Below are 14815 nucleotides of genomic sequence, written 5' to 3' on the forward strand. Positions count from 1 at the left end.
CTTGTGAAACATGCCATTTTTAATCCGTAGAAAGTTTGCCCCTGATATGACTTAAATTTTGTCAAAGTGTCAATACTAAATGACTTTTGGTTTTTAATCTATAATCAATCATTGAAATTCATAAAATTGCGCGTAAGTCACGTTGCGCAACTATGACGTCATTCAAAAATAGGAGGTGCACAACTTCACGTAAATGCCCATATGTTGTCAAAGTTATGAAATGTTATGTTTACACATTTTAGAGAAACGCGACTCACAAAAAGGAAGGAAGGATCCAAGAATAATACAGAAACTAGACATGAAACTCGTCACTTTGACGAGTTAGTTATCCGCACCACGACAAACGCCACATGCACGTCATACGTTGGAATATTGCACACAGATAAAGATTATGGCATTATGACAAGAACTGAAGAATATGATATGCTGTTAGTGCTGAATTCTGTCAATTTTGTGTCATATAGTATATACATGCAAACAGTATAAGCTGTATACATATTACATACAGTGTAGAATAGGTGAAATTACGGGACCCGCCATTTATTCCAATTTTTAACATGGCGACGGTATCAAAATGAAACACTTAGATAGCAATTTCAGAAGGAAATTATCTCAGGAACAACATATTAACGTGTAGAAGAAATTTGAATACGTAAAATATAGATGCGCACCCTTTTAAATGTGATGAACTATTACGCAAAATATGAAAATACGACTTTTTTTATTCAACTGGCCATATGATGACGTCACAACATCCGATTGGCAAAATGTTTACATGAATTCGTATCTACAATCCAATAGCTTCCAGAAAACGTTTTAATCGTGATTATCACATTTTATTCTTACGAGCTATTACAGATTAAAATTTACTGTAAAGATGAAATTAATGACCCACGTAATTAAAATTTTTAGGCATGATGACGTCATAAAAATTAAAATATTTTTATCTCATGCAAAAGAAAGTTGATTGACCTACACAATATATAAATGTAGGTGAAAAAGGAATACAGATAAGCGTGATGCGCTCCATTGAATGTGATGAGCAATAACGAAAGAGACAAAAATCCTATATTTTACATTCGTGTGGCCATACGATGACGTCACAAGGTTTTTTTAGCCTTATTGATGCATGATCCGATATCTACAACTCATCAACTTCTAGATTTTGTAATAAAAATAAACGGTTAACGGTTTACTTTAGAAACTATGACTGTTTAAAAAAAGACATAATTTTGACGATTTTTTAAGCTTTTTCATAAAAAACGCGCACGAATTGTCTAATTCAACGTGTTCGTATGGCATTATTTAAACTGGAAAAGGTCTAAATTGTTTTCAAAATTACTAGGAAAGGCTTGAAAAATATAATTCAAGAGAAAAAAATATGTTTTTAACGCTACGTGCGCACCGCGCGGGTAAAAAATTGCGCGCCCGTGGGAATTTTTGACATGCTCAAAATGACAAGAAACGCGTAAAAAGTTGATCAGAAATTAATTTTGCGCATTTTGAAATTTTAAATGCGCGTGCGCGCGTAACTTCTTGTGAAACATGCCATTTTTAATCCGTAGAAAGTTTGCCCCTGATATGACTTAAATTTTGTCAAAGTGTCAATACTAAATGACTTTTGGTTTTTAATCTATGATCAATCATTGAAATTCATAAAATTGCGCGTAAGTCACGTTGCGCAACTATGACGTCATTCAAAAATAGGAGGTGCACAACTTCACGTAAATGCCCATATGTTGTCAAAGATATGAAATGTTATGTTTACACATTTTAGAGGAACACGACTCACAAAAAGGAAGGAAGGAAAGAAGAATAATACAGAAAAAAAATATTGATCTCATACAATAACAAGGAGTTATCCGCTTGGTATACCAAGCGGATAACTAAAAAACTATTGATCCCATACAATAACAAGGAGTTATCCGCTTGGTATACCAAGCGGATAACTAATAAAGAGCACATATCACACATAAAAGTGCTCAAATACACATGTGTAATAATCAAGGAAGTGTGAAATCACAATGTATTGTCACTCTTCCTTGTAATAATAATATTTAGTTGGAACTTAAGTAATCAATGCCAATTATTGTAAATTAATCACAAAGAATAACTGAGACAATTTTTTTTCTTTCGCGCCTTTTTAGCCGTGCATTCCCGCCTTTTTTATTATAAACAAATTTCCTGTGGAAATTGAAGGATATAAACCATCGCGGGATATGGCTTCCAAAGTATGGCTTCTTGATTTCAAACAATCTAAATTATTAAAAGGCCATTTCCGGAAACGTGCTGATTAAAAAAATATTCCGAAGAATTAATTTGTTTTTGTCATTAGGTCTAGCATTGTTATCGGTAAGGCGATGACGAATCAGAAGACCATTTTTAATTACAATTACTTATTCCGTGCAGGAGGTATTACATTTGTTACCCCCTGTTCGGATAAACTTCTATTAAATGGGATCACGAGATCTTTTATTAGTTATTATAATAACTTCGTGTGAATAGGAGTTTAATTGTTTTGCTATCATATTCATTTTAGTAATTATTGTTCATAGAAACTAAACTAAATTCAATAGAATATAAAGAAATGACGTCATTTATTTTGTTTCATTCTCGAAATCGGATAAAGTTCGATTGAAATGAAATGTATGGTTTCGACTCATTTCATCATTTCTTTGTATGATCAAAACTTCAAAATTAGGCCTATGGACTTTCTATTTCTATGTCGTCTGTTACGTTTTATAAAGAGACCCTACTATTATACATATTGATAAATCATAGGGCTTTTTATGGCCTAAACTTTTGTGTCACTTTTTACTAATTTAACCCGGCCAACTAGTTAAAGTACCGTATATCTTACAGTATCACAGTCATTATAATGAAAATAGCAGTCTACAGGTTCATAGAAATATAACATTCATATAAACATAATAACATTATCAGATAAAATAAAATATAAAAAATAAATACATTTATCTGCTAACTTTTCTGGCTGTTTTACTTTATCGTTTTGATTTAGCTTTTCGCTTTTTTTTTTGTATCTCCATTGAGATCCAGCCACTGATACCCACAGCATTGTCATTTTTTCAGTAATTTGCCTTGGATTTATCGAATATTTAAAATATAATACAGTTGAAAAAGTTTAAAATCCAATTCGAAAAGTCGATACAATGTTTATATTTAAACTATAACTTATTTATTTTAATTAAGCTCTTTGAACGATGAAGAGTACATTATGTGGTCATTCTCACGATGTTAAAGGATTATGCTGCTGTACTATTCAAAACCATAGGCCTATTATTATACGATATTGGTTGGTTTTCAGTGAGGCTATACGTGCCTTATACAGCGTTAGCACATGTATGGTAGAACAACCGGAAATATGGTATATAATTCAAGATCGGATGTGCGGATGTAATTATTTCCTTTTAAACAGAGATGCTTATATAACATGTGTTTAATTAGTAATAGGAATAAACTATTAATTTGAAGTTGTAAAAAACAGTCGTCGGGTTACAATCTTTCTGACAATTTAAGGCTGATGATTTAATGTGTAACTTACATAGTGATTCACTGTAGGCCTACTGCACATTATACATTTAATATTGACAAATTAAAAAAATTGGTTAATAGTTATTGAACGCACACATAAGTTTATTTTATTGTTTATATTGATGTATTCGGGCCTATGTATAATAAATGGCTCCTAGGAAAGAAAGTATTGCTATTAAGCTATACTACAGAGGAACCCCTATTATAAAGGGGAACCACTTAATAGGGGTGTCATCTGAGGATTGGATGCCGTGCTATACTAAAAGAAGAACACCCATTATAAAGGGACACCATTTAAGAGTGACAGGATTAATTATTTACTCCATGAGGGGCCGTCCTCTCAATAGAGAGGTTGTGTGTTTGACCCTCGTTCGTTTTGAAAGGAAAGTGACCCAAAGGAGGGGTTCCACTAATAAAATAAGGGCCAAGGCAGACCTCCCAACTTTCCCGATATTGGCGGGAGACCCCGATATTTCAATTCATCAGTTGGTATGTCTGCTAAGGAAGCCATACAGTGAGTTTTCACGCATCAAATATTTTCTCTGTGAGGCTCAGTCTCAGAAATTTCTAAATTATGAAAAACCATTTTACTAGACGCCATATCATGGACTTAAGACACACCGTGCCCTAATATACACTTAACAATAGTGCAGCGCTAGCTCAGCGATATCGACACAATTGGCATTTATCTACAGCAAACATTATTAATCAAGCTTTTAGATATTGACTTATTAAATGTACAAGTCACGGCTTGCAGTCTGCTTGCTGAACACTAAGGGTTATCTTGTTTTTCTACTGCTACTTGATGATCGCAAATATTTGATTATGAGCAATGATGTTTACAGTTAATTTTAGTGGACTTTGCTCAATATTGCGAAAGTTGATGGAGTGAGTAATTGAGGTTGTGATTGGCACAATACAATAGACTGATAAATATTGTACTTACGTTATAAATAAATAAATATCGCTATTTTTGTCATTTTTAACAGATAATAATCAATTGGACATCTCGACGTAACATATTTTACGTGCGTGTTATCGGTGCTTCCACGCGCGCGCACAAAACCGTCCAATGTAACTAGTTTTTTGTGGGCCTCCTATCACAAGTCCCTTCCTTTTATGTTCTTTACATTTGTTTTACTTCTTTTTGTTATGTGTATTGTTTTTGATGAGATGAATAAAGAGATTGATTTGCTGTAAATAAAAGTTAAATTTGTCGGGTATCCTCAGTGTAGGATTTGACGTGCGAATACCGCCAGCACATACTATCAGTGTTTCCACGCGCGCGCACAAAATCGTACTTTTAAAGGGCGAATCGAAATGATGCGAGTCTCTCCACGGAAGGACTAATAATCCTCCATGAAGTTAGTTGCCAATTAATAAATGCAGTTGGCATTTATTATAAGGAAATTATTACTTCTTGGCATAAATTAGTGTAAACCACAGACACTAACAGACCACAGAAAATAAACATTAATTTTGGCAATTACAATATACATATTGGTTTTGGTTTGGCAGAGTGACAGAACAACAGCCTCTCATTAGTCACACGATTATGAAATAAATTATTAATATGATTAATCTTAATATATAATAATGGCATTGCCGCTTGGTAGGAAGCAACTGGTACTGGTGACTGAACATTTTTTTTTAATTTTTTTTATTTCAGTCGAGTAGAGAATAACACGATTATGAAATAAATTATTAATATGAATAATCTTAATATATAATATTGGCATTGCCGCTTGATAGGAAGCAACTGGTACTGGTGACTGCATGAAAACCGTTTTTTTATTTTTTTATTTTAGTAACATGATTTATTTTAGAATGGTCAGGCCTACTATTTTTCAGAATACAGATTAAAACCCGAACGTTATATTACTAGTATCCCCTAAAGCTTTTTTCCCACTAGGACGTAACGCAAGGACGTAAATGCAGCGCGAACGTGTTGACCAATGACAAGCTACAGTTCAACGCTTGTGATAACGTACGTTGCGTTACGTCCTTGTGTTGCGTCTCTAGTAAACAAGCTTTAATAGGGTTCCTCTGAAAGGTGGGTGGGGATAGTGTTCACTGAATAGGCGTTCTGTGGCCCCAAGGGTTTAAATGTATTGTGTAGCCAAAGACACGTTACGTAACCTTAACATGTAACAAATGTTCAATCTATAAAAAAAAAATGAAGAGAGTGGAGTTATGATGTGACAAAAATATAATTTAAAATCATGCTAAATCGATGACAAATGAAAAATCGAATCTGGGATAAATGTTAATATTAAAATATTAAGAACAATTATTACTACTACATTTCATTCATTTGTTTAACATATGAAAAACAGATCAAATAACTCGTAAATATTAATGTATTTCCGGAGTTGCTTCTTACTCGAAATCTGAAATAAAAGCTGATAAAACAATTTGAAATATTACACAATTCAACAAAGAAAATAATATTCTCGAAATTCTGCGATATTAATTTGCTCGATCGTTATTACTCAAACCCTATACGTAGTATATCCTGGTTGTTTATTCCTACTATATCCGTAAGCCTCAAAAGAGGCCATGCAATACCAACTCCCACACAAACACTTGCCGACATCCGAAATAATATTAATCAAGGAACACAGGTAGTGAAGACCATTTCCGATAATTAGATCAATGGTACCAATTCCGAGTCTTACGGTATGCCAACCCACGCGTAACAAGGTAATACGGGAACGTGTTTAGCGATGATACGATATTTAGGTTTACGTAACCTATTTTATTGAAAACCTTTCCACCAAAGTGCGTAAGAAAATATTGGTATAACCATAGAGATATTATAGTACACTATACTATCTCTATGGTATAACGTACAGTAGTAGAACCATAGAGATATTATAGAACCATGGACATAGATTAGTAATAATTTATAGGTCCACGGTAGAACAATAGTGAGTGACCAAGTAAAAAGTTATCTTTTCGACAGAATCGAAGATAGTGTGATGTGGTGGGGATTCAGGTGTTACTATTAATTATGACGAAAGAGACATGATTACAAAAAGTATTATTTTAATATTTGAGCGACAAACCGACAAACCCGAAGGTATTTTTCGACAAAATCGAAGATATTTTTCGACAATATGTAATTAAAGTGATGGGGTAGAGTTGAAGGCTTACTATTGTGGCTACGGCGGCCCTAGAAATAGACTCTTAAACAAGTTCATTTTAATTATGAATAAGCACCTTTCCAAAAAACGATTAAAAAGATTTATCTAACAAAAAAGGGACTTAAAAAACTCAACGAATTTGAACTCGAGGTTCTGTCTGAGTGCATAAAAATATTGCATTAAAAAACACTCTTCTGTCTGACCACAAATAGGTTCAGTGATTTCACGTTAATAATAAAAAGAAAAGATTAATAAGAAAAGATTAATAAGAAAAGATTAATAAGAAAAGATTATTTAAGAAAGGATTAATAAGAAAAGATTAATATATTATTACTGGAATTTTCATTTGTTTATGACATGGTGTTTCCTTGATCCTCATGAATGAGTTCCGAATATTATTTTCAATTCCCCCCAAAAAAAATGTAAACATTTTTTTTTAAATAAATACATAAAGATATTATATTTCTCTTTTTCCAAACAGGAAGGTAGGGCATCATAAGGTGTTGGGTTGCTTTTCGATATCATTCATGGATACATTTCTCTACCAATTTGTCAGGTTGTACTTCATCTCCAAATCAAAACAAGAACAGCTAGTACAATGTATCACTAGCCTGTATTCATTTCTTTTCTCATAATCGTTTTTTCAGTTCATTATATAAGACATTGAATGTAACTTCTTTTTAAGTTTCCTCATTAAATAAGATGTAGGCCAATTACATGTAACTTGTTTAATTAAATTTTCGTACAATTTGTTCTAGTCTTATTTTGATTTTGTTTTAAATGGTTGGTCACTTGGTCGCATATAGCTATGTATACACTATCAAACTTTATGTGACAACAAAACGTGATGTGCCCATATATGGACATGATGATGTCATATCACTACCATATTTGGGCACATCATACTTTTTTGTCAAACTAGTTTGATAGTGTAGACAGAGCTTTAAGTTTATCAAAGATTTCGTTCAAAATAAATAATTAATACGAAACTAAAAACAACGAATAGAAATTCTATCACAATTATTAACCAGTAGACTCTGTTTATACAAACAATTTGTTGACGTCTTGTTTGTGTGACCTGACCTGAGGTCAGACAATTGTGGTCTACTTGTGGTCGAATGTAAACATGTTAACGACACATATTGTAAACAAAGCAATCCGCAATATTCTGCTTAAAACTTTATACAAAACAACCAGGAAGATTACGGAATTTTTTTCTTGGTAAATTAAAAGAAAATTAAATTAAATATTGCGTATTTGTTTACAGCCATTATAAATACATTATGATTATCAACCAACAACTAATACTGATTTTCAACTACATCCAACAATAGCGACTTTTGTTAACGGGAGTGGTACTTGTCGTACATGGTATTTGTCATAAGCGGGTAATAATCCACAGGTTCAGATGGATACGTTTCAATAATGAAACTAGTGGAAGAGTTATTATAAACTAGTCTATATTGTGATAACAAGGATAAAATCATGATACGGTAATAGTTAAGACGAATTAAACAAAAATATTGTAAAATAGTATTGTAATTTATCAAGATGACAAAAGTATAGGCCAAATACGTGAAATTTGGATGACGAAAAATGAAGTAAAGACGAAATCTTTATGCCTATCGAATCCAAACAAAATAATTTGGGATCGACCGCCCGTACGTGCAAGGACGCGGCTAGTACGCACGACCATGAAAATGACCACCAATCAGTGACCAATAGCTGCTTGTCCATAAGGACAGAACGCGCGACCATGAAACGACCACAACCCCATCACATCATCCATAAAACTTTGAACTTATTAAGAAGATGGAAAATCAATAATAATACGAACAGATACAAAAACAAAAGGCTAAAAAAACATATGAAACATGGGAAAAATATTCTTAATATATATGTATTTTACTTCACTTTTGTACCATGCACGGTTTCAAATGATTTATTGGTTTATTTATTGGATGTTCTTCCTGATCGTAGTATAGTATGTTATTTGTAATCATGTCTTGTTTTCCGTAATGGTACCCTACTTAAAATAAATATACAGAGTTTCAATTGATTTCGAACGACTCTCGAATAGAACCGACTTTAAACTTGTGTAATGAAGAAAAACTCAAGTTCAATTAATAATTATATTGCTCTCCTTAAATCAAAGAATCTCCGAAATCTGCGATGCCACGGATGTGTAATCGTTAATTAGAATAATTAATTAAAGAAAATGTGACTAAAAACCACTTAACCAACGCACCGGAAGTGGTCTTTGGATGGAGGTTGACCCGGTCCGGTAGTATAATACCGTACTAACCAATTCCAAGGATTGATGTATCCAACAAGGACAGAGCAATGACCGACTCGTTTATCGGTAACAATTCTAGTATTATGAAGATCGCAAATCTTTGTTTAGTGATGCGGAACTAAACGAAACATGACGCGCGCGTACATATTTTGATGTCTTTTGTACGCCGCGAGTTTATTTTATACTCTTGGACAAAAGATGGCGCTGTTTACATAAATATTTCAGAACGTTTAATACACTGTACAGTATATACAGTATGAAACAGGAAAATTAGAATACAGTACACGGATATTACCGATAATAAATCAATATTTTTGATTAACTATTCTTTTAAAAAGCAATTATTTTTTCTTAACAAAAGTCTGTTCACACATTGGGAAAAACCTCAGTAAATAAAATGTCATTATAATTATATAGGCCTATAGACTATAAAGCTTGGTTCCCACTAGGACGTAACGTAAGCGTAACGCAAACGAGTTGACCAATGACAAGCGACAGTTCGAATAATCCATCGTTTGTGATTGGTCAAATTACTTGCGCTGTGCGCTTACGTCCTAGTGAAGCTTAAATACAGCCCAATTCACAGGCCTAGTTTTAAAATACGTTTGATAGGCATATATAGGCCCTTATTTAATATCACAGTTTGTTAATTTTGTGATATAATATAATAATTTCAAAATTTATTCTCAATTTAAGATTTTGTTCTTAAAGTTTGTGATTTGTTTACAAAATCATAATAGAGTCAATCTGATGAACTCGGACAAAAAGTACAACTTAACACTTGAGCGAATAACGCGAGTGATATATTGTGACCTTGTCTCTCACCGCAAATAGTATTCTGGCGCCAAAAAGATCATTAACAATTAATATCCGCCTAATTAATTCATTCATATTTTTCAATCTATCATCTTGTCGAGAAGAATTTAATCCGCCATGCGGCTGTGATTCAATATCTTAACTCAAAGGGTCTTTTCTGGGTTCTAAAACAATATGCGTACATTTTGTATATACAGCATTGTGGTGGTACTTTGTAGAAATAATTAATTAATTGTTAGGCCTATATATGACAGAATAATATATCGTGCCGCGCCACCGTTGGGACTCTCCCCACTCCAGGACAATTTCCTCATGTGACTCAACAATAAGGTCTTTCCTGGGTTGTAAAACAATGCGTACATTTTGCATTTATTATGGTGGTACTTGGTAGAAATTATTAATTGTTGTATGACAGAATAATCTATCAATGCCGCGCCGCCGATGGGACTTTCTCCACTCCATCATTTTAGGCCTTATTAAAAAAGCCAGTTTATGTGATTTGTATATCAAATATGACGTCATTTTTCGGTACGGAAACAAAGTTTTTTAAACATTCTGGATAAATAAACAACATAATTGTATCATGTTATCATTGTAAATATCTTTATAATTATAAACTTTCACACGAATTAATAGTTTAATAGATTATTAGCTGTAATCCGGTTCAACAACCTCTATAATTTGCGAAGGGTTTTTGAGAAAGCGAAATCGAAACACTTCCGGTTCCTTCAAAATATTCTAAATTAATTTAGACTCGGTGTGACGGTTATTGGACCTCTCTGAGAAATCATGAATAATTCATGATTAAACAAAATATAACAAACTTCGAAAAGAAGCCCATGGGTTAAATACGATGGCTCTCTATAGGAATTTGTTTTATGGACATAGGTCCAATTGTTTTACATTTAAGTATAGAAATTCGCAAAAAAGCGTCTTCATAAAATAAAGTTCTGTGGGGCACCGTACTAAATGGGTTTATTTCATGATTATGTATTTTCTAAACAAATAAGATTTCTTTAATGTACCTAATTTAAGTTATAATAAATATATAATAATTCTATATTATTGTTATTATTTTGTTGTTAAATTTTTACGCATGTTTTGTGGCGTTCTCTTCTTGTTTTGTAAATTTGTTTTATATTGTTATACATTTATATATATTTATAAAAAGAGCAATGAATTTCCGAAAGGATTAATAAAAGAGAATTTGAAGTTTTGAATTTTAGTTCATATATGAGAAACAGATACCGACAATGTAGGGTTTTTCTTCACAATATATCGAGAATTAGGACTGTTTAATCACAATTTAATTGACATAATTCAATTATGCTTTATTTGTCGTGAAAGCGCCAGCCACCACTTATGTCTGGTATAAGTTTTGTATAAGTATCGTGGCTTAATTTCTGGTATCACGAAAAAATACTTGACGATCTGTCAAGTTTTGTAACAATTCTGATAGAATAAAAGAAATGAATTTTTGCGGGGAAAAATGACACTTTGAATAAAGTAATAATATAGTGCGTTTGGAATTAGGGAAATTAGGGTAAGTGGTCTTTTGATAATAATTAGACGCTTCAGATAATGTAATTGTTATGAACAAACGTGTGTTGAATAAAGCTCTGTCTACACTATCAAACAATTTGACAAAAAAAAGTGTGATATACCCAAATATGTTAGTGATACACCCAAATATGGTAGTGATATGACATCATCATGTTCATATATGGGCACATCACATAGGCCTAAAGTTTGATAGTGTATTTATTTATTTATTTTCAATCTTTCTACATAACAAAAAAAAACAAACATATAAGTATAACAGGGGAGTAGCGAAAAAGCAAAAGTAATAAAACTGTCATCTTGTGATGTGTAGACAGAGCTTTACACATGATATGCCTCTACCGTTCGAATTGACATACAGTAGCCTATACTAATAGGAACAGAACACAAAATATCAGTAATACCAATAAAATAACTTATAATTTACATTATAGAATAGTTATAATACAAACAAAATAATGGTTAACATGAATTTGTACTAAGAATCAAGATTAAAATCAAATACGTGTTACAATTGAAAAATCGTCCAATAAAGTAAATAAACAGAAGATTAGGAAAACCTACAACATTTTAAATGTGGGTAAATGACGTCATACACAGGAAGCGAAAGCATTAAATGTTCACTACGTCACAACCACAAATAAACAAATGTATTTAATTTCGGTTTGTTTACGTTGATAAAGTATTTGTAAAATCCGTAAAATCTGGTTGAAATCCATGGGGGTTTTACAATTGTGTAAATAGAGCCTACACCATTCCTTATTCATTATAATTTAATAAAGGCCTTACTTTAAAATAAAGCCGCTTGTATAGAGGTGTAAGGCGGCGATAGGACTGTTAGTATTAAGGTAGATTAATTATTTGTTTTAATAAGAACCATTGGGCCTACATTTCTTTCTATCTCAGGGAGTCAAACTTAAACTTATTTGAACAACGCTTTTGGATCAGCGGCACACGTTCATAAAACGGTTCTAGGACACCTACCCCCTAGACAGTTACCCCCCGGATGTTTACCACCCGGACAACTACCCCCTTAGGACAACTACCCCCCGGACAACTACCCCCTTAGGATAACTACCCCCCGGACAACTACCCCCCGGACAACTACCCCCTTAGGACAACTACCCCCTTAGGATAACTACCCCCTTAGGATAACTACCCCCCGGTCAACTACCTATTATACACTGTTGCAGAGTCAGGTTGTTCCTAAGGGGTAATTGTCCGGGGGGTAGTTGTCCAGAGGGGGTTGTTGTCCTAAGAGGGTAGTTGTCCGGGGGGTATTTGTCCGGGGGGGCAGTTGTCCTAAAGGAGTAGTTGTCCTAAGGGGGTAGTTGTCCAGGTGGTGGTTGTCCGGGGGGTAGTTTTCCGGGGGGTAAATGTCCAGGGGGTGAATATCCGGATACGCATACAACGGTGCGTTCTAACAATAACAATACAAAAAGAAGTTACACAAAACAAAATTGAACTAAATAAAAACGGTAGATTTAAATAAGAATTAGGCTACAGCCAATACTTTTTTTATAATTTTTCTAGACTATCGGGTATTAAAAATATTTGAAAAAAACTACTATATACAAAGTAGATACTAAAACAAAAAAAGTAAAAGAAAATAAATAAACAAATAATTTAGTTATTAATTTACGTGGTGGGCAGTCAAATTAACAATGTTCTTGCGATTTCAGCTTGGAATTCAATTACCATAACTTTTGAGGTGGATATACTACAAAACGGTATGCTTTATGAAATTAAATAACATATCAATATGATAAACAGACATAAAAGGCAATGCATTATTTTCAGCAAGATATTGTTTTGATTTATGCAACTATTGCTTGACATTTTATCGTAGCCCACGTTTAATTTGCTTGCGGTTAAAGAACATGTACGTAGCCCAAATATCGCAATGTTTTTACCACAATCCGAACTAATTAACAAAACTTGGCAGGCCTATATCAATGCTGACGTAAGGTGACGGGATCTGCCTACGTATTCGGTTAAAATACATGTAAAATAGTAGTAGGCCGGCGGTGCGCACTTCTTTTTTGATAGGCCTACGATACGAAGCATAAACAAAATGTTAGGCCTATACATTTTTTGGAAATTTGGCTCTTGGCAGCTCGTATGATGGTAAATACCGCATGCTTACGTAGAATATTATGTTTAAAATGCGCATTTCCTTTATAGCAAAATAAGAAGGAAAAAACTGCTGGCACGGCAATTTTCTTTTCAAAATGAAACACGTGACAAGAAAAAAACACGAAGACCATTGAGAATCCATTTCTTTATTTCTTTCTTTGGATACGAATCGCAAATCGAGTTTGTAAATTTCGTTGAAAGTACAGACATACACATGCGTAGGCCTACACATGAAAAAAATATTTAGGTCTACTTCTCCAGGAGGCTTAGGGTAGGCCTACACAAATAGAAACGTAAAAACAAAGACCAGTGTTCGGTCTTTGATAACATGTAATTAAGCAACAGCTACTGTGCGCATTTCCCCTACGATTATTGGCAAGTAGACTGTTCTAGTTCTATAAACATTTCTGAGAAACTTTGCATTGTGGTGGCGGGTTATCCACGCAGGTGTTACGTAGGCCAAATTAACAATGTGTACGTCATACACAACACGCAAAAAAGACTCCGTTTTTCAAAGGTTCCTGCGCGCACGACCGATTACCACAGTCACAAATCAAAATCGATTCCGGAATTAAATAGTGATTTAATCGGTATAAATTGTTCTGCGTTCAAACGTGTATGGTATAGTCCTAACGTACCACATCGGATATACCTCGGAATTAACTCGGAAGTATCGCAAGTTTTATCCGAGGTAACGACAAGAGTAGCTACCAAAAAAATTGATTCCGGAATTAAATACGGTAGTGCTTCAATCGGTATAAATTGTTCTGCATTCTAACATGTGGTATAACGTACCACATCAGATATATCTCTTATATCGGAGTTAAATCGAAAGTATCGGAGTTAAATCGGAAGTATCGGAGTTAAATCGGAAGTATCGGAGTTAAATCGAAAGTATCGGAGTTAAATCGGAAGTATCGGAGTTAAATCGGAAGTATCGGAGTTAACAACACGAGGTATAAAAAGACCGCTAACCGATCACACGAGCACATACGTTGGATCTAACTCTGATATGATTCGGATCAGCTAAAATCAGTTTATGCATGCTTAACTTGAGTGTGTTTGAACACAGCTAAAAACATCACCACCACTTATTTCACAAGAAACTGTTTAAAATCTCTCTCTTGTAAAACCAGGCGATAAAAAGAAAGAAAAACGCTCAAACATCAAAGGAAAAAATTACGTCTTAATGAATGAGTTTATTAGAAAAGACAAGATATATATTCAGCCGATTTATGACGAAACGAAATACGTGACGTAGGCGGAAGAAAACTGTTCATACACAGTACATTTAATGTTTACAAACCTA

This window comes from Antedon bifida, chromosome 11 (genome assembly GCF_963402885.1).
Source record: "Antedon bifida chromosome 11, ecAntBifi1.1, whole genome shotgun sequence".
Lineage (NCBI taxonomy): Eukaryota > Metazoa > Echinodermata > Crinoidea > Comatulida > Antedonidae > Antedon > Antedon bifida.